Raw genomic sequence first — 27293 nt, forward strand, 5'->3', positions numbered from 1 at the left:
CAGGATTGAGTGTGGATCCGGTCACGGCTAATGCCGTGCCATGGTCAGGCCACTATACTATGAAGACCCAGCTAAGACTGCTACCTCCTCCTCAGTTGGGCACCAAGCAAATTTCAGCTTGCCCACAGAGACTCATGGATCCAGCTAGATTCCTGAATGCTCTGCGGGACCCTATGCCTCCCGGCATTTGTCTAGATGAACTGGTCAGCGACTGAAATGACAGAATGTTGGCGGCCATTGATGAGATAGCTCTCAGATGTCCTCTCCGCCCCTATCTCAAGTGAGTTCCCTGGTATACTGATGAGCTCCATAGGATGAAACAGGAACTGAGACAACTAGAATGAGTTTGGAGGAAGACTTGTGACAAAGAATCAAGAACAATTTATAGAATGCAGATGAAAGCCTATGAGATGGTGGTGAAGTCAGTGAAACGCAACTTCTACTCGATATGCATTGCATCTGCGCACTCAAGCAGAATTATTCAGGGTAGTCGAATCCCTCACCACCCTTGATAAAGGACACCAAAAGAATAGCCATTTGGAGGCATTTGCAAGTCATTTCACAGACAAAAATCTCGACTCTCCACCGCACTCCTGTTGCTCAAAAAACCATCCCTGGACCCGCAGGAGCCTGACAACTACCGCCCTGTCTCACATGTAGTGTTTCTGGTGAAGTTGATTGAAAGGGCTACAGCAGATCAAATATCAACATTCCTGGAGGAAACCTCAGCCCTTGACCGATTTCAGCCAGGTTTCTGGCCTGGTCATGGGGTGGAAAAAGCACTAGTCGCCCTGATGGACAACCTCTGCCACCAGCTGGACTGAGGCGGGTCAACACTGCTAGTACTATTAGACCTGTCCGCAGCGTTCAACACAGTAGATCACCAGATCCTAGCTCACCGCTTCACAATGCTGGGATATGGGGGACAGTCCTCACATGGCTGATCTCCTTCCTCCGGTGTTGTGGACAGGGGGTAGTAATAGGAGAAAGAATATCCAATCACCATCAGCTCACATGTGGAGTCCCACAAGGAGCAGTCCTCTCTCCTATTTTATTTAACATCTTCATGTGCCCTCTTGCTCAGTTGGTATGGAGGTTCGGGCTGGGTTGCCACCAATACCCAGATGACACTCAGTTCTTTCTCCTGATGGATGACTGCCCTGATTACCCCCCCCCCCCCAGAACCCTTAGCCAGATGCCTGGAAGCAGTGACAAAATGGCTCAAGCAGAGTTGTCTCAAGCTCAACCCTTCGAAGACAGAGGTCCTGTGGCTGGATAGGAAGGGACCAAGTGAAGAAGCGTGCTTGCCCACTACATCAGAAATCTGGGTGTCATCCTTGACTCCTCCCTCTCCATGGAGGCACAGGTCATAAGAGTAGTGTGGCAGACTTTCTACCACCTACGCCAAGCCAAGATACTAGTGCAAAAAGAAAAGTGAGTAATACATCATAGCTGAAAAATAATCTTTCTTGTGCCAAGATTAGGAAGAACACAACCTCACTAATGAAAGCAGGAAAAGAAAACTTCATATTGGGGATGCCAGTATGATATAAGGATCAAAGTTCATTAGTTACAGGTGTAAAAAGGAATTTAGTGTCTTAGGAACTTGAAAGGTTAAGACACAGCTAAAGACATTTGAATTCTGGTCCTAGTCCACTCCTCTGCAGTCCTTTTATATGTTCACTTTCCTAATGAGACCAGGGACTAGTGTTAGGGTTGTGCACTTTGGCCACCAAAGCAGCCATTCGAGACCAAAGCAGCCAGCGCTGCGGCACAGGGGGGAGGGGCACCGCCGGTGACAGCACACAACCCAACACCTGCATGGAGGCGCAGAGCTCTGCATATGCTTGCGTGTGCCGACTGATGTGCCGGCGCCAATGTTGCCCCTCCCCCCATGCCACAGCGTTGGCCGCTTCAGGCTCTAAGGTCTGCTTTAGCCCCAACCCTAACACTAGTCCCTGGTTTCATTAGGAAAGTGAACATATGTTGGCTCTTTCTCACAAACTAGTGTGTGTACATAAAGTGCCATCATGTTGCTGACATTACACCCAACTTCTGGTAACCACAGCAAGGGATTTTCAAGGCACATAAGAAGCAGAGGGGGTTTGCCATTGCCTTCCTCTATAGAGTGTTCCTTGGGGGTCTCCTTTCCAAGTACCAACCCTGCTTAGCTTCCAAATTCTGATGCAGTCATGCTATACCATGTCCTCATTCCACCTTCCAGAGACCAGTACTGTGTATACATGCTGATTCAGTAACACACTGATCTGTACATTGGTTGAATGTAACATGAGACTTATTCAACATGTGTATAAAGAAAAATCAAGTGCACACGATACATGGATCGTATGTGCATGCACTATAACTTGTGAACAGGGGTCGAGCATGGTACAGTCCTATGTACTGTTCCACAGTCTATTGTTAAAGTAAATATTTTACAAAACAGGCAGGTGCTCATGTATTTTTAAATACATCCAGTGGGTTTTTTAGAAGTCCATTTTTATCCACATGAAGACATGCATGCTTTTGCACAGCCTTATGGGAGTCAGTCCTCCACCCCACCTCCTTTAATTACCTGACTAAGCAGCTACAATCCTGGGAGAAAGTGCTTTTGCCTCCTGAGCAGGTGCAAGACTGGCCACAAAGCAGAGGGAAATGAAACCACCATGTTTGCTGCACAGCTGAGTGACTGTTCAACACATTATTTGAGTTGGACAACTGTAAGGTGAGGACATCTGGGGCTCAGCTCATAAATTACTGCAGCTGTTGAAAACAACATGTTTCCCACAAAACATGTTGGCCATGATGTTCTCAGCATCCCTAGGTAACGCTGACATAAATATTCGATGCTTGAGTGTCAAGTCACACTAATAAAATAAGACCACAATCCTAAATGCTGCTGAAATCAGCAGTGGCAGCAAGTCTGTTAAAGATGATGAATTTGTAACAAAAAGAACAACCAACTAAAGTAATCCAATAAGCAACTGGACATATTCCAAACAGGGCTGCAACCTTTAATCAGATTAGCTAGTAGATTAATAGGGTAAAGAATATTTTGGTTGTATCATTAGTGTAATAAGACATGACAAGAAAATATTAAAGATGTTTTTATATCTTGTCAACTATGCTCTTGAGATTAAATGAGCTTGTACCTTTCCTGAGATTGCCAGAGAACAGCTTCAAAAACTGAGGTGCTTTGGATGCCTCTTATGCATATGGAGTCACAGTGGATATAAATGAAAGCTGTGTGTTATATTCCATTGAGAAAGATAGTTCTGAAATTGGAGACAATCCTTTCTCATATGGGTTTTCAGTCAAATTCAGCTTATAGTAAGCTGAGACAGAAGTTATATCCATGCTTTCGGTTTTTAAATTTACCTTGTACAACCTATTTAAGATCCCTCCAAATGCTGAATAAGAACATGAGGAATTTACAGAGTGGTTAATGAATGCTTTTTAGGGCTATTGGAAGAAAACTGTCAACCTTCTGTGTTGTTAGATTTGGCTGTCTAAGTCTATTACACCAAACAAGAGCAATTTGCATCTCAAAATGGGAGGGCATGATCCATTAACCTTTCATATGGCAGCTTTGATCTATTTTGGCAGGTCTGTATCTGGTCAGTTTCTGAATGATAGATTAGCAGGGAATGTCACATATTCTGCCTTGAAAGCAAAGGGTGATATAAATGTAAGAGTTATATATTTTGATCCCGTGCTTCTTCCCATGAAGCATATGGTTACCTGAATTGCATGTACACGTGTCCTAGAACACATGTATTTACACTGTGGGGAGATTAGCCAAATTATAGCAAGAGGGGGGTAACTAGATTTCTAGGATCACTGCCTATGTATACGAGGGTAATTACACCTGTAGTAACTCAAGGCAGACATAAATGTAAATGGTAAAACAGTACATATAAGCTTTATTGAAAGAAAATAACAAAAAGGCACAAACAAAGCTAACACACCTAAAAACAGTCGTATAGAGAAAAGGGAAGAATGGTGGAAGTCTTGGACAGTTACCTTTCTGAGGAATGGAGAGTCAGAAGAAGCAACACAAACCAGCGTGGGAGGTTCCTGAGTTGGAAGGTATTTAGGGTGGCTGCCTGAAGCCACCGTTTATATGGGGTTTTGGGGAGGGAGCTACGTGACAAGACTCAGGTGATCACATGATGGGATTTTCCATGGTTCAGGATGTTGGACAATGCCCTGGCCTGATCCAGAGATGGCCATAGATGGGCTTAAACAAAGATGTTAATGTGCCTAAGGAAGAGCACCATCATGTCTCAATGGGTGTAGCTGTAGAGTCTGGGGAAGAGATTTCCCCTTGCAGAAGGGGACACGTATGGGTATGTTGCAAGACAAAGAGCCTAGGAGCCTCTCAATCCACTTGATCAGCAGTACAATGGGGTGGGGTAAGCTGGAGAGCAATATTTGAGCCCGGAGGCACCTGGATCAGGCAGAGGCTGTCATTCTGAACCTAAGGCAGAGAGCAAGATTTCTAGGATGGGGTCTGACCTGGTTTTGGCTTAAGCCTACTATCAAGGGGTGCTATTGGTTGTAGAAGACAGTGTGCCTGTCTGTGAGGCAGGGGATCCTGCCATACTTAACAATATGGCTTCCTTCAATTTATTCTCACAACATCCCTGTGATGTGAGCTAAGCTGAAAGATAGTAACTGGCACTACTACTAGGTTTTTTGGTTTAGGGAAGTTTGGAGCCCAGGTGGCCTCATCCCAGGCCACCAATCTGCATTTGCTGTCAGGAAATCTAAGGAGAAATTACCAGCCTGTAGAGCCTAACAATTGCATCACATAGGCTAGCAGCATGGATGTCCACTTCTCCTCTCCTCTCATTTCCAGCAGGGTGCAAGCTTTGATTTGCAAACTGCATGTGAGTCATGCAATTTACTTGTCGAGGAGGACCATCTGCTAGTCATGAGCAGATGACAAATTCGATGCATCGACACTGCTGTTATTTCCAAATTTGTAAGTAAACACATTTTGTAACCCTGCAGATAACACATTTCGAGCGTTTGCTAATGGAAAAGTTTAAATTTATGCAAAACATTGGGAAAAAAAACATCTTATTTGTAATGCAATTTTAAAAGTACTGAGTCCATTTTGACAGTGAGTATTGTGAACATTAGCCTGCTAAGTGGTACCTGTTTTATTCAGCTCTGTTGCAATTTCAGATAGATGTAAGTTTATCCTTCAAGATTGTTCTTTCTCCAAAAGTCAATGGAGGTCTTTTTGTTTGTTGATGGTGTGTTCTGTAGTACAGGTCTGACCTCTGCTGGCCACAGCCTTCATGGCACTTTAAAGCCCCCCCCCCCCCAGTAAATTTTTGCTACTTAAAGAAAATATGCCATTTTTTCATCAAAACACAGCACTGTAATATTAAGACATCCAGTCCGTTCTCTGCACTGAGACAGGGTCCTTTGCATCCAAACCATAAGCCAACACCCTCCTGCTATCTATAGTTTTCTTTCTACAGATTATTCTGTTTCATGAACTGAAAGCTCCATCAGTCAAAATGTCTGATGCCAAGGATGGCAACAGAGAAACGGAATGTGGGTGCTAAATCAAATCTGGACAGCTCATGCTAGAGAACTGTGCCATGTGTTAACATGCCATAAGGAAGGTCCCAGGTCACCTGCCTATTTAAAGACTGCAATAACAAGAAATACTTACACGATTTCCCCCTAAGTGGTTCAAACACTTCATTTCTATTATCATACTGAGGCTTCAAATAAGGTAGGAGATTATTATCCCCTTATTACAATTAAGGGATAGAGGTTGAGATACAGCAGCTTAAGGTTACCCAGCAGGAGATGAAGGAAGCGCAGAATTAACATGGCAATGACTTTAAGCTGAGTCTGGAGTAGAAATGGGCACAACTCAACCCACGAGTCTCCTATCAAATTGGGTAGTTCAGGGTTTGCGAATCAGGCTCGTATGGTCATGCCCTCAATGACCACACATGAGCACATATGGGTCTTACCCCTCTGTGTGTGTTCACAGGCTTTTTTGGGAGTGGAGCTTCCTTCCTTGGCACACGCGCATTCAGCGTGTAAAGTGCACAAAAATCTCTCTTCCTGCAAAGATAGGGCTTGGGAGGTTTGCCTTTTGGTTTCATGGCTACTCTAATGATCACCCTTTTAGGTTGACTTGACATCCTCGTAAGCCAAGAGTAGTGTTCCCTTTGGTTTCAATGAGAATGCCTTGCTCGTGAGAGCTCATTGCGTTCTTTTGCTCTCAGTGGGAGACGGTGAAACAGAGACACGCTTAGCTATTTCAAGGGAGAGAATTTTGTGGGATTGGTGGGGGGTTTAGAGAGAAGGAGCACCTTCAGCATTACCTGTGGGTCTTCAGCTGCTAATTTCTGGATAGCATTCACAGATCCCCACCTTCCTGGCCACACCATGAAGCAAAAGCATGGTTCCAAAACACGGATCCCCGTGGATACATGGAGTTTTGCTTTTAGTTACTCCCAAATCATTACCCAATTACACATCATGGCTATGGATATGGGCACTTTTGGCACCATAGAAATCTTCAAACGCACATATCTGAGGCTCTGCCATAGTGTTAAGATTTGATCTAGGGTATCCTCATGTATCCTCAGAACATTTGTATGGATCTATTGCTTTGTGCTTTTGCCATGGTTGAAATCCATGGTTTCAAAGCATGGATCCTAAGGATGTATATATTGGTTCAGCCAAGACTCACAATCATTTATCATCTCCATACCAACAAATTGAAAAATCACTTCAACCTTCCAGGACATTCAATAAGGGACATGAAAGCAGCTGTTTTATTGCAAAGGAACTTCAAGAACACACTAGAAAGGGAAATTGCAGAAATGCAAGTTATTACAACACTCAGAACTATGACATATCCAGGACTCTGCTTCCCTCCCCCCCCCCCCCCCGCACAGTAAGAAGCTTGCCGGGCTGCAAGCTTGCGGCCTGGGAAGTTTCTTACTGCGGGGTGGGGGGGGGAGAGGGAGCCGCGGCCCAGTGCCAGGGCCTTCGCGGCCTGGCACCGGGCCATGGCCCGGTGGTTGGGGACCACCGCTCTAGAGAGCCTATGGCCGATTGATACTAAAATATTAACAATAGTAATATAAGGAAAGGTGATAGGATTTTGCCACCTTTGATACTACAAACTGTTTTTGGAGGATTGGAGGTTTCAACCACTAATGAAACCAATGAAAATGGAATTGATCTAGAAGCTGTTATGGTTGTTCCTTCTGGTATATAAAAGATGTAAAAGAAATTGTATTTACTCATTGTATATATTATTACAAACATATTGCCTTAGAAAGGTCCCCTTTCTTTTCTGTTGATTGTTCTTTATGAACCTTCCTTTTTTGTACTGTATTTGCCTGTGTGTCTACTGATGTGACAGAATTGATTTTTGCTGCATATTCCCTGTCATGTAAGGAGTTCATAGTCTGAGGAAGAGTGCTTGCACTCGAAAGCTCACGCTCTGAATAAATCTTTGTTCATCTTAAAGGTGCTACTGGACTCTGATTTTATTATGAAAAAAGGAACATACATACATCAAACATACAGAACAGCATATAACTTGAACTGGATTAGTCAGAAAATTACTCCAATGTGCCTCAAATACAGTATGTAACTTGGAAGGAACCCAGAATATTTGAGTACCAAGATCTTATGGCAGAACCAAGGAGCCTGAATGCACCCTTTTAATTCTCTAGCAAGAACTTTCCCTTATAGACACTTGGACTACCTTATACAAGCCAATCATTCTTCAAATATTTCTTTCATAACAAGTTAATGCTTGTGCATATGAACTTAAAAGCTTTATGTGAGTTTTTTCCGCAAGCAGGCAACACCTGCGATGGCAGGTTAGGTCAAAGAAAAAAGAAAGTATTTTTAAAAGATGAAAAGCTCTAGCTAGTGACTTTCTATCATCCTTTGTTAATATGTGAAAAATAAGGTTTTTATATTTGGCACATGCACAAATACCTAAGAATATCATTGTTAAAACACTTTTAAATAGCTATTGTCACAGTGCTCAAAAGTAGTATCCTCATCATATTTTTTGCTTAACTTTTCTATGGCCTACTGTTCCAGGGGCCATCCAATTGTAATAATTCTGCTTTCCACAGTTCCTTGTACAGTGTCATTTCACATCCTTTTCAACCTACTTGACAATGCCATTCTTGGAGTATTCCAACCCAAACATATATTCATATGTTGTCAAGATCCAACTTAAAATCAAGGGTTGGATCCTACCAAACCATTCCATTGGTGCTGCTAAGTAGGGGTGACTCACTGGTTCAGCTCATGGTTGTCACACAAAGTTGAACTGTTCACTGCACATTTTCACAGTCTGTTGGAAGACCTGCTTCCCACCTTCCTCCAGAGACATGTTATCACCACATACTATTTGGCCACCCAATCATGTTATGAACAGGACAAATTTTGAGACCAGTGGTTCGTTTAAGACCAACAAAGTTTAATTCTGGGTATAAGATGGGTACAAGTATGTTGCTTCAGACCAAAACAGCTACCTACCTGAATCTATCTTCCTGTTATAAATAGTTAGTAAATCAGTCAATCAACCAGAGATTTATGATTTTTTAAAAACAAAAACCTATGCACATACAATTTGGTCTTTAAGTCCAGGATATCAACAAATTAAATCAGGAACCAGAATACAATAAGTTATTAGCAATAGTTTTTTAGCAAATCTTGTTGTGTTTCATTCAATCAATGAATAATGTAGTTGACCTTAGATAGTATATGTCCTTAGCAGAGTTTCTCAAATGGTGGAAAAGATGGGGAAAATAAGCCAAAATTAAGTTTTAAAAGGGAAAGGAACAACAAAAATTTAGAATGAAATATGGATTTTAAAAAGAAGGAAGGAAAATGTTTGGAAGGAAAAAAGCCATACCATGTATTTGTGTCCTAAGCAAAGGTTTAAATAATTTCAGAGTTAAAATCAACCTAAGTGAAGACTAAGGTTGATATTGGATAGTGTGCATCCAAGTACATCCGTGTAGAAATATTGTAGACTTTATATGCAGTTAATTTGCACTGAAATGTTTCTGTACTTTGAATAAGTTTAATAAATGATTTATATCATGGGGAAGGCTTTCAGCATAGGAGTTCAGATGTTTACATTTGACGAAGTTCACGTATTTGGTAGACTTTTCAGCTGACAGTTGTTTCTCAATTAGTCCAAACTGAGTTTCAAAAATTAATTCTGGTTCATTTTTTTTCCGTTTTACTCTTGCTGTTTTCTTTGATTTGTATTTGGGGGGGGGGGCTCACCTACAAAGGATCAACCTAGAGAAACCTTTAAATCATATCTGTGTCCTCTTGTTCCCCCTCAGTTTCAGCAGCAAACAGAACTATGATTTTTTTTCTTGATCCTCAGTGTAGTCAAAACACTTCAGTTCAGCATTCAAATAATACTTTAGGCACCATATATTTCTTCCCACCTTCAGCCCTTCTGCAATTCTCTCTTTAGCTGGCTGGCTGAGATCGCAGTGCAGTGAAAGCAATGGCAGGCTCTGCCCACGATCAGGTTCCCACACTGCCAGGCCTGCTGCCCTTTTAGTTCCCATGGCTTGGAGCCAGGATTCCCAGGTTCTGTATCCTCAGCTCCCAAGCAACTGGTTCACAGGCTAAAGAGGATCTGTGCATTCTTCAGGTATACCGAAGAATTCCTGAGGCATTTGGTGTCCCAGGCTGTCCCTGGGAGAGCTCCTGTCAGCTCCTGGAAAGACTGAGCAGCAGGCTGAGGCAGGCAGCACTTGATGCCAAAGGACGTTGTCATGGCTTTCTCCTTGTGCAGACAGGCTCAGTGGAAAGCTTATTTAAGGACTGTACTTGCTCACTTAATCAGGAACACAGAAGCACAAACAGGGACTGACTTAGACAGCACAAGGGTCAAGTCAGGGCTGACGCTGGAGCACCTGATGGAGCAGAGCAAAAGCAGGCTGTCAGTTCCCAGGTACAATATCCAATTCAGGACTGAAAGCAGAAACACAGTCTAGGAATTATGGGGCTAGGATGCAGACATGGAAGTTCAACATAGGGATACAGTAAGGAAAAACTGACAAGGGACTCGCACTTAGGGCTTATTGTGCCATTATAATCTTTTACCTCCTGGAATTCCAGACAGAGCTGAATGACTTTAATAATACAATATCCAACTCTGTGTTGATCTAGTTCCAGAGTTACTTATATCCAAAGCAGTATCCTTGTTTATCTGTCGAGCATCATTGAACTAGGTGATTGTAGGTGGCTTGAAAGAGAGAGGTCAGTGAAGTACATCAGATGTGGAACTTTAAGCACTCCCATGGCCATAAAGGGCAGCACTATTAGCTCCACAGCTGGAAGAAAGGTCATTTGGAGCTGTCTGCACGTGTACTCCTCCTTGCCAGAAAGTCCACTAGGTCCACGAGACTGGCAAGTTTTTCAAGCCATAAATTTAACTATATTTACATTGTGAGCTGCCATGAATTCCACAAGACAGAAAAGTAACGAATAAATTATTTCAACAAATAACTAACTAACTGTTCAGTCTCTTGCAGGCTCAAGGGATGACCATAGCACCTCCATGAATGGAAAGTTGCTCCATGGAAGGCCCAGATGAAGTGGCCAAAACAGTTATGGTACTATACTAAAGTTTTCAACAAGACTCTTAAGAAAATATTAAATCACCTTCTTAATAAAGGAAATAGAAATGTATGTTGCCACTTGTATGGTGCTATCTTTTTAAAAAATCTAGTCAAGACATGTGTAGACGCCACTGTCTAGAATGTAACATTCAAGATCTGCTTCAGTTCTGACTCACCAGGAAGAGAACCGCCTACTGAATCATCAGCCCTGTTTTATTCCCCTTCTACCTACATTTTCCTTGGAAGGGTCCCACCCACATAATGAATCAGGCTGACCCTTACAGCCAACAGTTCCTGTGGCTGAAGGATATACTTGTCTGGTACAGAGGAGCTTCCAGTGACCCAATACTTAGAACTTCACAAGGTATAATGAGAACCTCTGTAATGCTTCCAGCCACACCTATTTGGCATACTTTTCTGCTAAGACACTGAGTCACTTCCCCATTAGAAATCTCACCCCCAAAATCTTCCTTTCCCCCCTAGCTTATAAACCATTGTTGATTCGAAATATAAGAGAACTTAGTCCTTAAGAAAGGCCCTGGAATCTATGGTTGCAGACCAGATGTTTTCACGTACCTAAGGCACATTGGCACCAGCAGGATTGGTGCATGAGAGCACACAGAACTGCAACTATAACTTTCTTACACTGCTTTCCTACATGGTGCCAATTCTCTCTCTCCTCCTTTAAATCAAGCTCAGACCCTCATGTCTGACAAAGACAGTGGGCTTCACCAAGAACTTTCAACTGCATTGATTTCCTTTCATCTCTTTTTCTGCTTTCCTTCCTACTTCACATGACATGTCTAAACTAGATCTATCCTTCAAGGAAGGCATTCACAGTGCTTTTATAGCTATGGCCCCCAAGGCTATGGAATTCTTTCCTTTTGGAACTGAGGAATATCTTGCCTTTAGAAGGGATTGTAAAATCTCATTTAAAAAAATGTGCCTACTGGAATTTTCATTTAAGAGTAACGCCAGGTCTGCAGTTGTGGTTTGTCTGTTAAGATTAAGGAGCTTCCTCAAGCTAAGCCATCTGACAAACCCCTTCGTGGACAGTTGTGGGGAGACTGGAGGGGGATTTCTGCACCCTTAAAAATAGTGAGATACTTACCTTTTGTTGTTGTTATATCTTGGCCCCTCCACATGACGTTGCCAACATGCAGCATCTGAGCAGTAAACAGCCAGCTACATCCTCCATTTTAAAGCACTAGTTGGTGAATCCCAAAAAAATAGATCCACCAACATATGTAGCACTACCTACCGGAGAGCAACCAGCAGGCTATCAGCAAAAAATATGTATGGATATGAAGAAGCACTATCTCTGCCTCCAATGTCCCTCTCTCACACCCACCTTCCTCTCTCTTCTCCTGGGGGTGGGAGTTTTTTTTTTTTAAGTGAACTGCCTGGAACAATGAATAGGCATTCAATTATTCAGACAAAGGGGAAAAAATCCCCAAAGTTGTCGCAGAAAGCTTGCCTCTCTAAGCTTCCCCTCCCCCCTAATCAGGAACAAGATTTATTTTTAAAAGAAATATGACTCATGATTCCGTAAGCAGTGGCAATAAAGAAGCACTATGCATCTATGATTAGATGCATAGACATTTCAATGGAGAACTATTGATTAAAAAAATGAGCAAGCATAGTTGGCCCTTTAAAGCATGGAGAAAGGGGATTGGCTGCCTGGCTTGATTGACAGGCAGAAGAGAGTCACGTATAAATCACGTTGCTCTCTTCCGCCATTTCCAGCAGCACTTGTGAAGGGGGAGAAGCATGATATTATGTGATCCACTTTGAGTCCAAGGAGGAAGGAGGACTATAAATTGAATTAATACATAAAACAAATAATGAATGAATGAATAAATAAATAACGGCTTTGGTCAGGTCTATTTTATTGCTTTTATGATGATTTTGTAATCAGTTGTAAATTATCCTTGTTGGTTCTCCTCCCCCCCCCCTCCAAAAAAAAGTGGCTTTCTAGTCCATTGGCCATGATATCCTAAACCAGTTGGCTGAAATGGGAACTGTGAGCAGATGACTATATTTTCACTATCTAGGTATCAGAAGGTAGTTCTGGCAACCCCTGGAATGTGTGCTATGGGGTCCCTCAGAATTCTATCTGGTCCCTTGTATTCTTTAATATCTATACAAAACCTCTGGGAGAGATTGTCCAAAGATCTGGAGAGAGCTGTCATCTGTACACTTCTCTTTCCATTTCTCTTTGTGTGCTGAGTAAGCAAATGTTCTGAACTGTAGGCTGTAATTTACTGAATGTGTACCCATAAACTGAGAGTTAAACCAGACAAAGCAGAGGTGCTGTTGACTAATGAAGAAGAAGAAGAAGAGTTGGTTCTTATATGCCACTTTTCTCTACCCAAAGGAGTTTCAAAGCGGCTTACAGTAGCCTTTCCTTTCCTCTCCCCACAACAGACACCCTGTGAGGTGGGTGAGGCTGAGAAAGCCTTGATATTACTGCTTGGTCAGAACAGCTTTATCAGTGCTGTGGCGAGCCCAAGGTCACCCAGCTAGTTGCATGTAGGGGGTGCAGAACTGAACCTTACTTGCCAGATTAGAAGTCCGCACTCCTAACCACTACACCAAACTGGTTCCCTCTCCACACATAATAATTCTGTACCCATGACATGTTGACTGAATATGTGGAAAGGGAGATGAGACATGAGTGTGCTGATCCCCCCACACCCACCCCTTTGATTGCCTGCTGATGAGTATGGTCAAAAGCAGTGGCCATACATATGCTCTCACCCCATGATCTGGATCTGGTAAGAACACAAAGGTTGTTGTATACTCATGACTGTTCTCCTTCTCTGTGCATTCAATCAACACGTGGAATGGTTATGTGTACAGGGCTACTGCTAATAAGGGACTGAGAGATCCATTTGTGGCAGATAAGACCGAAGTCTTCCTGAAAGAGAAACTCACAGCTGCAAGATATTTTCTGTTTCATGTTTACAGTTTCTGTGGCATTTATTGTCTTTGCCCAGCTCTGGATGAGCAAGAAATAGCCGTGTTCTCTGTTTATATCTATTGCAATGGGACTGCCTTTGAAGACTGTTCAGAAACTTCACTTGGTTAAAATGCTGCATTGGGGTTGCTGGTGGACACTGACAGTGTGGAACCTGTCTCTTTAGTTTAAGAAGAGGATTTGCAAGAAATGAAGCAAGTCAGTTCACGAAATAGGAAATGGACTGAACCAACAAAATGGCATCAAAAATAAAGCTCTTCTCCACAGTGGTGTATTGTTTCATGTCACCTTTGTTCAAATTAACCGGGTCAAGTCAGAGTGGGATCCAGAAAACCCCCATTGTTAAAGCCAACACTTTTCCTCAGTGGCTCGTTCCTCTCAAATCACAATTATCCATTAGTTCAGCTTCTCTATTCTTAGATAGTTCATCAGCTCTTTGTCACAAATTCAAACTACAATCTGGCCATGGGCTTCCACTCTGTAATGAGGACCCTGTGTCGACCTTGAAGACTGTTCAGAAACTTCACTTGGTTAAAATGCTGCACTGACAGCATGGAACCCATCTCTTTAGTTTAAGAAGATTTGGCATCATTGCAAATGCTGGTTATGACCTTTAAAGCCCTGAGTTTCCAAAGACAGGACAGAATATAAATCCCTAAATTAATTAATTAATAGCCTGGGAAAAGAGGCAAAGGATCTCTTGCTTTCATATAAACCTGCCTGGGGATTTGGATTTCTTTTCAAAGGCTCTGCTTTATGTGCTCCTGCATAATGACCACCTATTTTATTATGAAATAAAGGAGGTGGTCCCTGGAGATGGAGACTTTGTACCTCTTTTACAGAATGCCCTGCACAATATTAGGCACCAGTTTAAATGTCTGTGTTTACCCAAGGTTTTGAATTCAAATTACTTCCCACCCCTCCCCTTTTTTTCTTCTTCTGTATATTGGATGCTAGGTTGCTAAACTATAAATTTAGTGTTTTTCAATAAATAGCTATAAGCCAAACTATTATTGTTTATCACCACCAGAAATCTTCCAAACTGGATGTTTTCCTTGCATCTTCCCTTTGTCTGCATGAATTTTGTGCTGGAAGTATAATTTCTAGGCACACGTGCACTTGATTCAGATTAGGGTCACTGGGTCTGGGGAGAGAGGGCTTAAGTCATTTTCTCAATCAGAGTCACTATTTGTCCCTTTAGAAAAACTTATATGTACCCCAGCAGTACGTGTGGTTTCCCCAATGGATCAGAAGCTGTTCCCAGGACTATTTCATGCAGGGAAAATGGTGCATGAGGGAAAACTCAAGACCCCTCTCCAAACACCATCCTGGTTCTAGTTGAAATTGTCCTGCACATGCCTGGGGATTAAGCACCCAGCATGGAAATCACAACACACCTCTGACCTGGCAGATCTGATGAGGATGTGAAGAAAACTTTGCACAAGTCCTTGAGATAAAGGACATAAATCTTTTTAAGTACTGCACAAATAAAAGCTACTTTAAGCATATATCAAGAAAGCTGCATATAAATTTTGAAATAAAAATGTCACTCTGTAAGGATCCTTGTACCTTGATGGTGCTATGTGAATGCCGGATAAGGAGAGCACTCTCCCTCTTGTTTAGCAGCAATAAAATGGCCATAAATCATCTACTGTTTGCAGGACAAAGCAGCGAACCTCTTTAAGAAGAGCCCTGTTGGATTAGGTTAAAGGCCAGTCTTCTCCCCAATATGAAATGTCACTGAACACTAACAAGTAATTGAGACAGTATTTTGCAGCAGAAATAGGCTCCAGTAGTCAGCTGAGCATGCATGTGTGAGAAGAGAGTATTCTGCCTACCAGATTGGTACAGAATGAGGCTTCGTAGGGCTTTGCTGCCACAAAAAGATAAATGACCAAAAAGATAGGTGACCAAAGCAGGCATTTAAGTCACTAATGCCAGTTGCCCCAGCAGTAGTGTTATCTCCATCTTCTTCCCTTTTGTCAGTACAAATCCAGCTAAGAATACTCCCTTCAGTAACACTTACATACTGAAGCCCAGTCTGAGAAGGAAAGAAGGAAGGGGAAGGGGAAGGGGAGCAACCTGGCTGTCCTTCCAAAATGCAGTGTTCCTAATCTCTTTGCAAGAGAGTAAAATATAAAGTCATATTCTTTCTTGTGCAAACATTACTAGCCTGTGGGTGTCAACACAGGCTTCCTTTCCAAGAAATCTGTTACAGCCCACAGTGAGTCTAAAGAAGCTGAGTTCTGATGACAGGGAAGGCAGACAGCTAGGAAAACATCTCACGCTTAAGCTCTACGACTGCAACTATCTTTCTTTTTTAAAAAAAAACACACATGCTCTTCTCTCTTGTTTGATAAAGAAGACACACAGCAACTGAGAGCAAAGTTACTTGTTTCTGAGGTTTTCATAGATCCTTAAAAGCAACATTTCTTATTTGTTGCCAGGAAACACGCTTCTGCCTTGGAGAATGACTGGTGTGTCTATGTACCCAACTGCTTTGCTCCCTCACTGCATTCATACATCTAGATAATCATATTGCATAATAACTTCTGGTATACAACAAACTGTGTTGCTGGAGTATACATTCCCTTTCAAGAATTTTGATTGGTGCATTTGCTTTATGTAGTGACTTAACTGATTACCTCCCTTTCCAAGTGAGGCTGAGATATCTGTACATTTTGACTTCTGTAATAATCTTGACCATATCATGCAAATTATCTGCTTTAGTATGGTGACACCATGGAGAACCTGACTGGTTTTGTCTTTCTGCCTTTAGTGCACAATGGTCCTCAGCTCAGGGGCTGGAATGCTCAGGTAGGTCACAGAACCCTTCCTGCTAGATCATGAGCCATTTAGGGGGTGTCTTTTTATTAAAGTCCTGTCATGTCGATAGCAAGGATGCCATGCTCTTTACCCCTCTTTGCATGGATGCCGAGCAAAGTAGCAGGAGAGTGAGGTGAGGTCAATGGTGGGGAGATCCTCTATAACTCTGATCTTTGGCATGTTCCTACTAGGAATTGGCTTGTTTTTCCTATCCCAAGCACTTTTGCCGATGGTTGTTTACACCAGTAAGGTATTCCACTATTCCTGTCACAGGATGGATTAGGGATGTCAGCCCCTAAGTGGGACCTGGGGATCTCCCAGAACTGCAAACTACAAACTACAGAGATTAGTTTCCTTGGAGTAAATGAATGCCTTGAAGGGCAGACTTGTATGGCACTATACCCCACACTGAGGTACCTTTCCTCCCCAGGCTGCATCCCCAAATCTCCAGGAGTTTCCCAATCTGGACCTGGCAACCTTATCCCCCCATCCCTGTCAGTGGCCAGGAGGACCTGCCAACTTTAGGACAAATGGTATAATACTTCCTGTCACATGCTTATATTTCAATGGGTCCCTGGTATACAAAGGGTTAAACGCCACATTTAGATTACTTAGGCTGATATGTAGAAAATGCAGAGTCTAGTAGCACCTTTAAGACCAACAAAGATTTATTCAAGGCGTGAGCTTTCGAGTGCAAGCACCCTTCATCATGTGTGGAGGACTGTGGTGACGTGTGGCTTTCAGTGCCATGTTAAGAATGCTCCACATCCTCTCACTTTCTCCACATTCAATATGAATATCTGAATTCAAACCAGAGAACAGTGACTGTGTTCAGATGAGATCAGGTAGCCCCAAATCAAAATAGTCTCAGAGGCAGATAGGGTAGATAAAATCCTGGGAGAATGAAAAGCTAGCAGGAAATGCCAGTTTTATGTGTCTGCTTCCCATCACTGCCTTTCCTTTCCCTGAGGAGATGTCTGATAAGGAAGATACAACTTCTTGCTGTGTTGTTCCCAACACACCCAAAAAACAGAAGCTGGCTCTGTATCATCTAAACGGTTTGAATTACAGGAATATATGGGAGCATCAGAGGAGGAGGTATCTTTTTTCCAGAAATCAGGGCAGAAAATCCCCCTTTACTCACCTCTTTTGATAAATAATTTGGTAAGAATGGTACTGAGGTGCTTTGAGTGGTAGATATTTTGTTGTGCTTTTTTCTGTGATTTGATGTGGGGTTCTATATGTATGCTGCTCTGACTTAGTAAGTAAGAAAGGGGGGCTGGATAGGTGATTAAAGTGGTAGCTCTACCATAGAGGTTGTGGTTAACTAGTTCATTGAGAAAGTGAGAGTTTGTTTGGGAGAGTGGGTGAAGAGAATGAGTGTGGAGTATGAGAGAAATCTGTTCTTAGCGGAAATTATTAACCTAAATGGCAAGTGAGACAATATGCCTTTGTGGCTAGGGCTGTTTAAAGAACTTTATTACTCTGTCTATCTGAAACTGTTACACGTATGAACTTTACTGAAACTGTAATGCTTCTTATATTTTGAAATAAACAGCTGTTTTGTTTAGAGGATCCCCTTTTACCCCAGAGCCACCCACATACACTGACTGTTCAGGCATTCTACCAAACATAACTAAGCAGTCCTGTGCTTTTGGCACAACTAATTCTAAGAATTCTAAGGCAAGAGCCTTTGATGGCAGTAAAAATAAGTAGGAAAAGCCAAGGATCACAAGTAGGCAGCATAAGACATGTCACCTCAGAATACTACAGAGAGGTACCTTTACAGGTGTTTCATATAAGGGGTCTCAGGAAAGAACAAAACCTTACAGGTACCAACACCCTCAAACAATGATGTAGCATACTTAAACTGGTTTTCTGACCTGCCATACAACCAGGAAAGGATTGAGCCCAAAGCCTTCAAGTGCCTTTATGTGGCCAGAGGATATTCACAATATATTACTCTGTAATCTGCCTTGAGTCTCAGTAAGAAATGTGGGCTATAAATAAACTAAATAAATAAACTAATTAAACTCATTGGCTCAAGAATTTATGTTTTAGAGTGATATGAGCATTTGTAGCTCCAGTGCATAAATCTAACTAACCAAGGCCCCAAGAGGTAGCTGGTACAATTTCTTCTCTAATTTTAAACATTGGAACAAAGAAGGTGGGGGAATATGAGTGATCCTAGAATCGTAGAGTTGGAAGGGACCTCCAGGACCATCTAATCCAACTCCCTGCAGAATGCAGGAAACTCACAACTACCTTCTGTGAGTCCATCTGACAGAGAGGCTGATTCTGTGAAAGCTCAAGGGGATGGCAGGTTAAAGTGGATGAATGATAGGGTTGTGAGTGTCCTGCACAGTGCAGGGGGGTTGGACTAAAAGACACATGAGGTCCCTTCCAACTCTATGATTCTATGATTCTATACCTTTCCACCCACAGTGATCTCAATTCCATGCCCAGATTATGCCCCCTCCCCCCCAAAAAAAACCCAAAACCAAAATCCCTGACCAGTGTGGCCTGGAGAAAAATTGCCTCCCAACCCCAAGGTGGTGATTGGGCATGTAAGAAAGGGCCACAAGAGCTAAGCACCAACACAGTCCCTTCTGCCCACTCATTACAATCTACCTAAGTTCACAGAATCAGCATTTCTGTCAGATGGCTATCTTACAAACTTCCAAAGAAGGAGAACCCACCACCTCACAAGGAAGTCTGTTCCACTGAGGAACTACTCTGTCAGGAACTTATTCCAGATGTTTAGCCAATCAGAATGACTTTACTAACAGGATAGAATAAAGAGTTACAAAAGAGTTCAAGACTTTTGCTTCTGTGAGTCCAAGACAAGGTTCCCTCCCCTCCTCTGGCCACGTTTTTTCAAAATTAATTTTCAGTCATTACTCATGGTTATGGGAACATTCTAATAATTTAAAAGTCAACTTCATGGTTCTAGGAGAAAACTGGAGGGCTTGGGGGATCTTTGCTCTGATGTGGCTGCCTGAGTAGTAAGTATTTTTTTTCACAGGGAATCAAGGACAGTTCATGACTACACCAAGTTAAGTTATAATTATACCTGGATTGTATAGAAGGGTGTTTTTAAAAAAAACCTATATAATTTGATGCTGGTTATTGATTCTATTTAAAATGTAACCATAATATTCAAGCTGACTATTACAACTCAATAAATTGAAAACTTCAAAGGTTGCAGTTGGAAACAAGATGGACACAAGCTCTGTCCTGCTGTCCTCCTTTTCCCCCTCAAAACATAAATGTGAGATTATCAACAAAACTATTGTACAGAGTAACATACACACCTGGAACAGTAAGGTAACATATGGCTCCAGAATATAATGCTCAATGTTTTGATTTCACATAAATTCTTGTGAATTTTATCCTGTGGGAAGATGTAACAGACTATCAGTGTAATACACTGACAACATCAGCCAAGGGGGAAAAAACAGATATTTCTTTTAAGACACAAACAATGTTTCAGATTTCAGGCAATGTTTCAGATTCAGTGTTGACAACACAAATTTTTAGTGTTCCTCACAATATAATACGGACGAAAATAGATAGCAACACTTTCCACATAAAATGTTATGGTTTTAATGGTAACGCAAGGAGTTATCAAGAGAGTGCAATAAAAAGGGGGGGCAGCAATGGTTAGAGAAAAATAGGATCCAATATATAGCTTAGGGAGCTCATATTGACTACTGATAGTCTTATCAATGTATTTTTGGTAGCCTGAACATTCTCCACCATAATCCATCCAGGGCAAAGGATGTTCTAGTGATTTTTATATTTCCACATTCTTGGCAAGATTAGCTTCAGGCAGTATTAGAGATGACACAGTTCAAACGGAAAGGCACCAAACACTGACCAGGGATCATCATCCATACAAGGTAGGATATAAACACCACAAAGATGAAACTCCTTTGCTTCAATGAAGTGACCCTGGAGTCCCTTTTGCATCTCCTTTTGCTTCTTCCTTTTGCAATGAAGTCCCTTTTGTTTCTCCTAGCAGCCCCTCCAGCTGCTGGAGGATGGGCTGTGCTCTCAGACCGGAGCAACTGTAGCTCTTTAGAGAAGAAGGGGGGGAGAGAAAACCAGACAGTGTGGAATACAATGAGAAATTGTAGGGTATTAGTTGGACTACATGTTGGATTAGACAATGCCTAGTGTACAAAGAAAAAGAGAGGATCCTGCAGGGGGCAGCAAGAAGACGGTGAGGTAGGATAGTGAGGTTTGGACCTTCTCTCCTGTTAAGTGTCGTTCCTTGTCTGTCTCCAGATTGCTCCTGTTAGGGGCAGTTTCTGTCTTCTCTTGGAAGTGCCACAGTTACTTTTCTCTCCGTCTCTCCATCAGACACATAGTTAGGAATCTATCTCTTTCTCTCCTCTTTTCTATCGTATGGTAGTTCCTGAATAAACATTTATCTACTCTTTAATCAGATTGTGCACCTTTGGTCTGTTAATTACTCTGACAACACTACATCTATCGATAACAGCTCACTCAGGAGTTTAAATAAATGAAACCAGTAGGCTTGTAATGCTGACATTTTTGCATTTCCTTATCAAGAAGTGTCTACTCAGACACATAAGAAGAATTTGCAAATCTACCAAACATTGCTGGTTTAATGTGTAACCTACATGAGTACTGTTGGGGATCCAGATCAAGGAGACCTCTCATCCAAGCTTTATCTGAAATGACTCCAAAATCATAGCATATGGAGGACTGCTAACTTATACACCGAGTACTCATTAGCTATGGGGTATGTAAACATAAGCAATGTGCTCACAAATGTTTAAATGCTTTTTTGAAACATTTGTACAACTTTTGTCTCCAAGCTAGCACAGGCATGGTTTAATTTTGCTGTTGATGGTTTTACATTTTTATTAGGCAAAATGTAAAATAAAATGCACATTAACCATTTACTTGGCTTTCTGCCATCTGTACATGTCCAGGATATGGACGATTTGGCAGAACATATGTAGCATGTCCTTGGGTATGTAAAGAGTGGTGAAGCATCATAACGAGGAGGAAAGATTCAATTAAAAAATGTCACTCCATTTTCATTGTGTATTCTTGCCACATAAAAGAGAGAGTAAAACTATCACCATGGCAGACACCTGGAAAAAGAATAAGTTAGCCACACTGGGTTTGTGGCTCTTTCACTTTCCTTTCTCCGTGGACAGTTTGCTCTCATCCCTTGCTTTGACAATATTACTCTCCTACCAGACCCACTATGCCTTTTGCTGGAGTGAGAGTAGGAAGACAGAGAGGGAAGTTTTTTCTCTCCAGATACAAAAAGACTGGCTAAGATTCAACAGTGGTAAAGGAAGACAACCCAAGATGCTCAGAGGTACGTTGAGAATATTTTTTTAAAGTTAAAGTTACATAATTTTGGTTGAGACCAGACTGAATAGATGATTTGGCCCTTCCTCAAAGGCTTCCTATAACGTCACCTCAGGAGGCAGGGTAGTTTGGAAGAGAGGGGGAGGGGGACTGGCTGTGACTTCTAGTAGAGGCTTTGTGAGGGGCGTATGTTTTTATTGTTGTTTCTATTGCTGTATACTACCTCAAGCCAGCTGGCCAGGAGCAACTGTAGAGTCAATTGAATTCAATTGAAACATATGTTTACAAAAATAGCCTCTGTTTGCAATACTAAAGGGAAAATATTTTGTGATATCATATTATGTACTCTCAATGAGAAACACTTTGTAACCTTGTAGTATAGAAGACTCATAGACTCTGTTAGAATGTTAGACTGCCTTGGAAACAGAAGGGGCCTCTTTATTTTAGACAGGAGGAATGCATAAGACATGGGAGTAACCTTGAGAGACATGAAAGAACAGACTCCAAAAGTAAGATAGAAGAGAATAGTGGTATTATATTTATGTTCTAGCTTTTGTTTGTAAATAATTTGAAATGTATAAATATGAAGAGGTAGAGGCACTTTATCATCCCTTTGTCTGGTGCACATTCTCTCTAGCCTCTTGCAAAGGGAGTGTCCCCTTCACCTTTCTTAGCTAATAAACTGTGAAGAACATAAGAGACCTGTCCCCCTTGCCTCACTGGGAACTGGGTAAGAAGTCTCATATCATCGATTAAGAAGATCTCATTCCCACACAGTGCTACCAAGAAGTGTATCTCCCATCCAGTATCCATGTTTCTCATTTTTGTGACCCAGATGTAGAACTCTACACTTCTCCTTATTGAGTTGCATCTTGCTCTTATTTGCCCATTTTTCCAGCATTTTCAGATCTCTAGGGCAGTGGTTCTTAACCTGGGAGTCGAACGACCTTTTCACAGTGGTCGCGGCAGGACAAGCAGCTTGGCTGGGGGAGGGGCACCATTCACACAACAGTCTTGCGGAGTAGATCGAGGTAGAGCCTTCGTCTGTCTGGAGCAGCAGAAAAGAACGAGATCAGGATGGTGTGACAAGAGGCAGAACTGAACTGAGAAAACCCAGGGGGGGGGGGAAACAATATATATACAATCATTGAACACTGGATCTTCATGCCATTGGTCAGTTTCGATTTAATTTCTGTGAAAGAACACTTGCATAATTTTATGGTTGGGGTCACCACAACATGAGGAACTTTATTAATGGGTCATAGCATTAGGAAGGTTGAGAACCACTGTTCTAGGTGTTCACTACTCATCTAAATTTGGTGCCACCTGCAAATTTAACAGGGAATCCCCCTACCTCCTCATCTAGATCATGTTGAAAAGTAACAGACCCAATACTGAGCCCTGTGGCACCACACTGCTCACCTCCCCACTGAGAGCCAGTTTGGTGTAGTGGTCAAGAGTGCAGACTTCTAATCTGGTGAGCCGGGTTTGATTCTGCACTCCCCCACATGCAGCCAGCTGGGTGACCTTGGGCTCACCATGGCACTGATCAAGCTGTTCTGACTGAGCAGTGATATCAGGGCTCTCTCAGCCTCACCTCCCTCACAGGATGCCTGTTGTGGGGAGAGGAAAGGGAAGGCAACTGTAAGCCACTCTGAGCCTCCCTCGAGTAGAGGAAAGTGGCATATAAGAACCAACTCTTCTTCTTTTTCTTCTTCTTCTCCCTCCACTCTGATAAAATACCATTTACAACCACTCTTGGGGTGTGGTTTTCTAGCCAGTTCCCTATCTACCTAACCAACTGAAAATCCAGTCTATAGTCATCCAGTTTACCCATTAAAACATGACAGATTGCCTGGGAGTGGTAGAATAAAAATCCAACTAATAAATGAATGAATGAATGAATGAATGAATGAATGAATGAATGAATGAATGAATGAATGAATGAATGAATAATTGTGGGGAATCTTACTGAAATCTAGGTAAACAGCATCCATGGCCAAATTTGGCCAAATCAGAAGTTATTTGGCACCATTAAAGCCAATGGTGCCATTAAAATTAATGGAAAATTTCCCCCTTTCCATCTGTTTTGTAGCCTGGGGTGGGTATGGGTTTGAGATAGAGGCACCAATTTTGCAGTAAAGCCTCTCTCAAAAGAACCCCAAGTTTCAAAAGATTGGATCAGGGGGTCCAATTCTACTGGCACCCAAAGAGATTCCCCCCCCCTTGTTTATTGGAGACAATGGAGGTCGGATCCTCTTTGCCTGCTCATAGAACTGGACCTCCTGGTCCAATCTTTTTGAAACATGGGGTTCTTTTAAGGAGAGGCTCCTGCAAATTTGGTGCCTCTACCTCAAATTCCCCTCACACCACAAAATAGATAGAAAAGGGAAATTGTGGGCCCTTCCCACCTTTTCTATTTCTTTAACTTGCCAAGAAGCTGAAGGCAATCTAGGAACAAGAATATTTTAGATCCATTTCGACTGACATTTATTAGCTGCATTTGCCAGCAAGGGCAAAATAGTAGATTATACAAGATAGGTGCCAGAAAACTGTTTATCATCTTTAAGGTGATACTTTAAACAGACTTTATCATCACGGACATCTATGATTTCATAATAGGTTATCTTATGATTCCATAATAGGTTATAAAAGCCTTCTGTGTTAAAGATAATTCAAGAGAAGTTGCCACAGTTTTCTTGATATCATTGGACTGTAGCATGTTCATAATCTGTCGCATCTTCCAATAACATATATATTGTGTGGCTACATATTGTCTAAGGTTTGCAATGAAGGTAAGTATTTGATTCAGAGCTGAAACAGGAATTCACTTAACTTTGATATTTTCAAATGTTTTCATTTACATTCTTAATCAGGATTCAAGGCATTTATGGCATTTGAGTTTCATCATCATTTCCATTCCTTTGAGTTTGTCACAACCAATTCTTTTTATTTTAAAATATCATGTTTTGGCCCTCCTTATGAGTATCCTTGCTTTGCTTCCCCAATGATGACTCACCAGAGGAACGGGCAGAGTGCCCACTGCACTGGCACTTGTGGCCAGCTCTCCACTTCCATTTCTTATATCACTGTTCCTTCTGGGTCCCAGCTCCTTCTGCTTCCTCCAGGCCAGATCCTGATAACTGCAACATTGCCTGAGCATACCCCTGCCAAAAGGCAGCTGTATCTCTCACGGGTGTTACCTGGCCTAACAAAGGACTGCTAGCCCCTGAGCTTGTTGAAGAGGACTGTGCACGGCTCCACTGGCCCTTGGACTCGTGCTGGGCTGCTTCTTTTTGGGGGCCACCAAAACTTGCCTGCTGCCACTGCTCTGCAGAGGAGGGCTCCTTCTCCCACCTCCTTACCCCCTGCACAATCGCATGGGCTCAGGGGAAGCCTCCTGGGCCGGCCTCACTGTTGCCGCTGGCCTGAGGTATGCACTCAACCTGGCTCCGGCCTACCCAACAGCTGTAGCAACCGAGCTGCATGTTCAGCTGCTGTCGGAGAAGAGGCCAGCCCAACGCACATGCCACTTTTTAAAGGCGCCATGTGCCCGTGCCTACTCTCCCTCCACTTCAGGGTGCATGCACTGTGCTCTCCCCAGCCCTAACACTCTGCTGAGGAGAGCCTTCCACCCTCACCCACCTGCCGCCACATTAATGGCAACAAAGGAGAGACAGAATCTGTCCAGTGGCTTAATTAAGTATAAGATAAAAATCTTATCTCATTTATTTAGACTTTGACTCTGCCAAAACGGTCTCTAGATGCATTTGTTTTCCATTTTCAGTCTGGTTTTCGTCAGTGGCAATGAGTTCGTCCTTGTTAATGTTTGAAAATGAGGCAAATGCTCTTGTATAATGGAGAGTCAAGGCTGTGAGCTCGCTTTATGAAATCCCCAGACAATTATGAGCATTTTGCCAATGTGATACTACGACTACTACTATGACAGTATATTGGAAGAGCAACCACTGACGAAGATAAAACAGAAAGCGGGTCACTTAACCTAGGATCCCGTTTTGGTTGACTCTTTATGTTTAATCATATGTTTGACCATTTAGACTTTACGTTATAACCTTTTCACCTATAAACATAGAGATGACTACTATATCATAGTGCCTCGTGATTTACTTTTTTCTTGTGAGTACTATTCCAGCTAGAGATAACAGGAAATGAGTTGGGGGTTTCCTATTATTTCTCCTGTCTAAGGTTTCTTCTATAATAGATAACAATAGTTATAATAGATTTCTCTCTAAGGAATGTTAGTGTAGAACAGCCTTTCTCAACTTTTTTACCACTGAGAAACCTCTGAAACATTTTTCAGACTTCAAGAAACCCCAGAAGTGGTGTGATCATGCAGAATATGGTTGGGAAGCATAGCTGTACACACCCACCTGGGGCCCCTCCCTTTCCCAGCCCCTCCAGGCCCATCATTGGCCATTTTCGGTTGGGGGGAGTTTGCTATGACCATACATGGTCATATCACCGCATAAATGTTTAACAAATATATTAAAAAATTAATTAACTCCCACCCATTTGGGAAACCCTTTCAGGGCTATCAAGAAAGCTCAGGGTTTCATGAAACCCTCGTTGAAAAAGCCTGGTATAGGGTGACACAGCATCTAATGTAACCAGAAGGATTCCTTGTTTATATTAGCTGTACTCTCCAATTTGATAATGAATTCCCAAACTAAAGTTATTATTTATATTCTTTATCTATACCAGTATTTATATAAACTCAGTTCACCAACTGTATATTATATATTACAGATTCCCTGATGAAGCCTGTTGGAGAGATGCACATGAAATTTAACTAATAAAATATAATTTTTCCTGACTTTTTGTCCTTGAACTTATTTTTAATCTCCTATGACTGGTGCAGCCCCTTTATTTTCTTCTCATTTCCATATCCAAACACTGACTCAGGACAACTCACCTGCTTTCAATGACAACCAGAAATAGAGTCATTCACGTGCCAGAGACATTGCAGTCGACATCTTCAGGTAATCTCTTCCAGCCACTCCTTGTAGATACAGAGGTATATTAATTGCAAAAGAAGACGGCATTATTTTACAGAAGATCTTGCATACTCCAACAAGGCCCCCTATTGTGCTAATGTTAATTACAATAAATAAATTGTGTTAATTATAATAAATAAATAAATAATGTACAGCTTCATATTTAAAAATGTTTGTTTAGATTTATTTATCTATTATACTTCTATCCTGCCATTCCCAGCACAGCTGGCTCATGGCAGCTCACAAAATATCAAGAAACCCTTGCAAATGGGTGGAAATAATTGGGTAGGGTTGCCATCAAAAAGTTGACAGACAGACAGTATGTTTATTCGGTCAATTGACCCATATAAATAATTCATCAATAGAAACTGCAATCCATTATAAAAGTTAATCGATTTGTGTAGTAAAAAAATACAAAAGTATTGCTACATAAAAATATTAAGATAATAAAAC

The 27293-nt window shown here is 41.9% G+C and overlaps 1 long non-coding RNA gene across 2 annotated transcripts in view; it reads left to right on the forward strand.

The window, feature by feature from the left end:
* LOC143839994 (uncharacterized) overlaps positions 1–26619 on the forward strand; it is a 203564-nt gene extending 176945 nt beyond the window's left edge. The window contains exon 4 of one of the 2 annotated variants that reach the window (XR_013231961.1): positions 26593–26619. This is a non-coding gene — a long non-coding RNA (uncharacterized LOC143839994). Of the gene's footprint in view, positions 1–10567; positions 10881–26592 lie in introns of those variants that run through there. The other variant, XR_013231960.1, reaches the window with a different exon arrangement.
* The last annotated feature ends 674 nt before the right edge of the window (positions 26620–27293 follow it).

The sequence above is a fragment of the Paroedura picta genome, chromosome 6 (genome assembly GCF_049243985.1).
Source record: "Paroedura picta isolate Pp20150507F chromosome 6, Ppicta_v3.0, whole genome shotgun sequence".
Classification (NCBI taxonomy): domain Eukaryota; kingdom Metazoa; phylum Chordata; class Lepidosauria; order Squamata; family Gekkonidae; genus Paroedura; species Paroedura picta.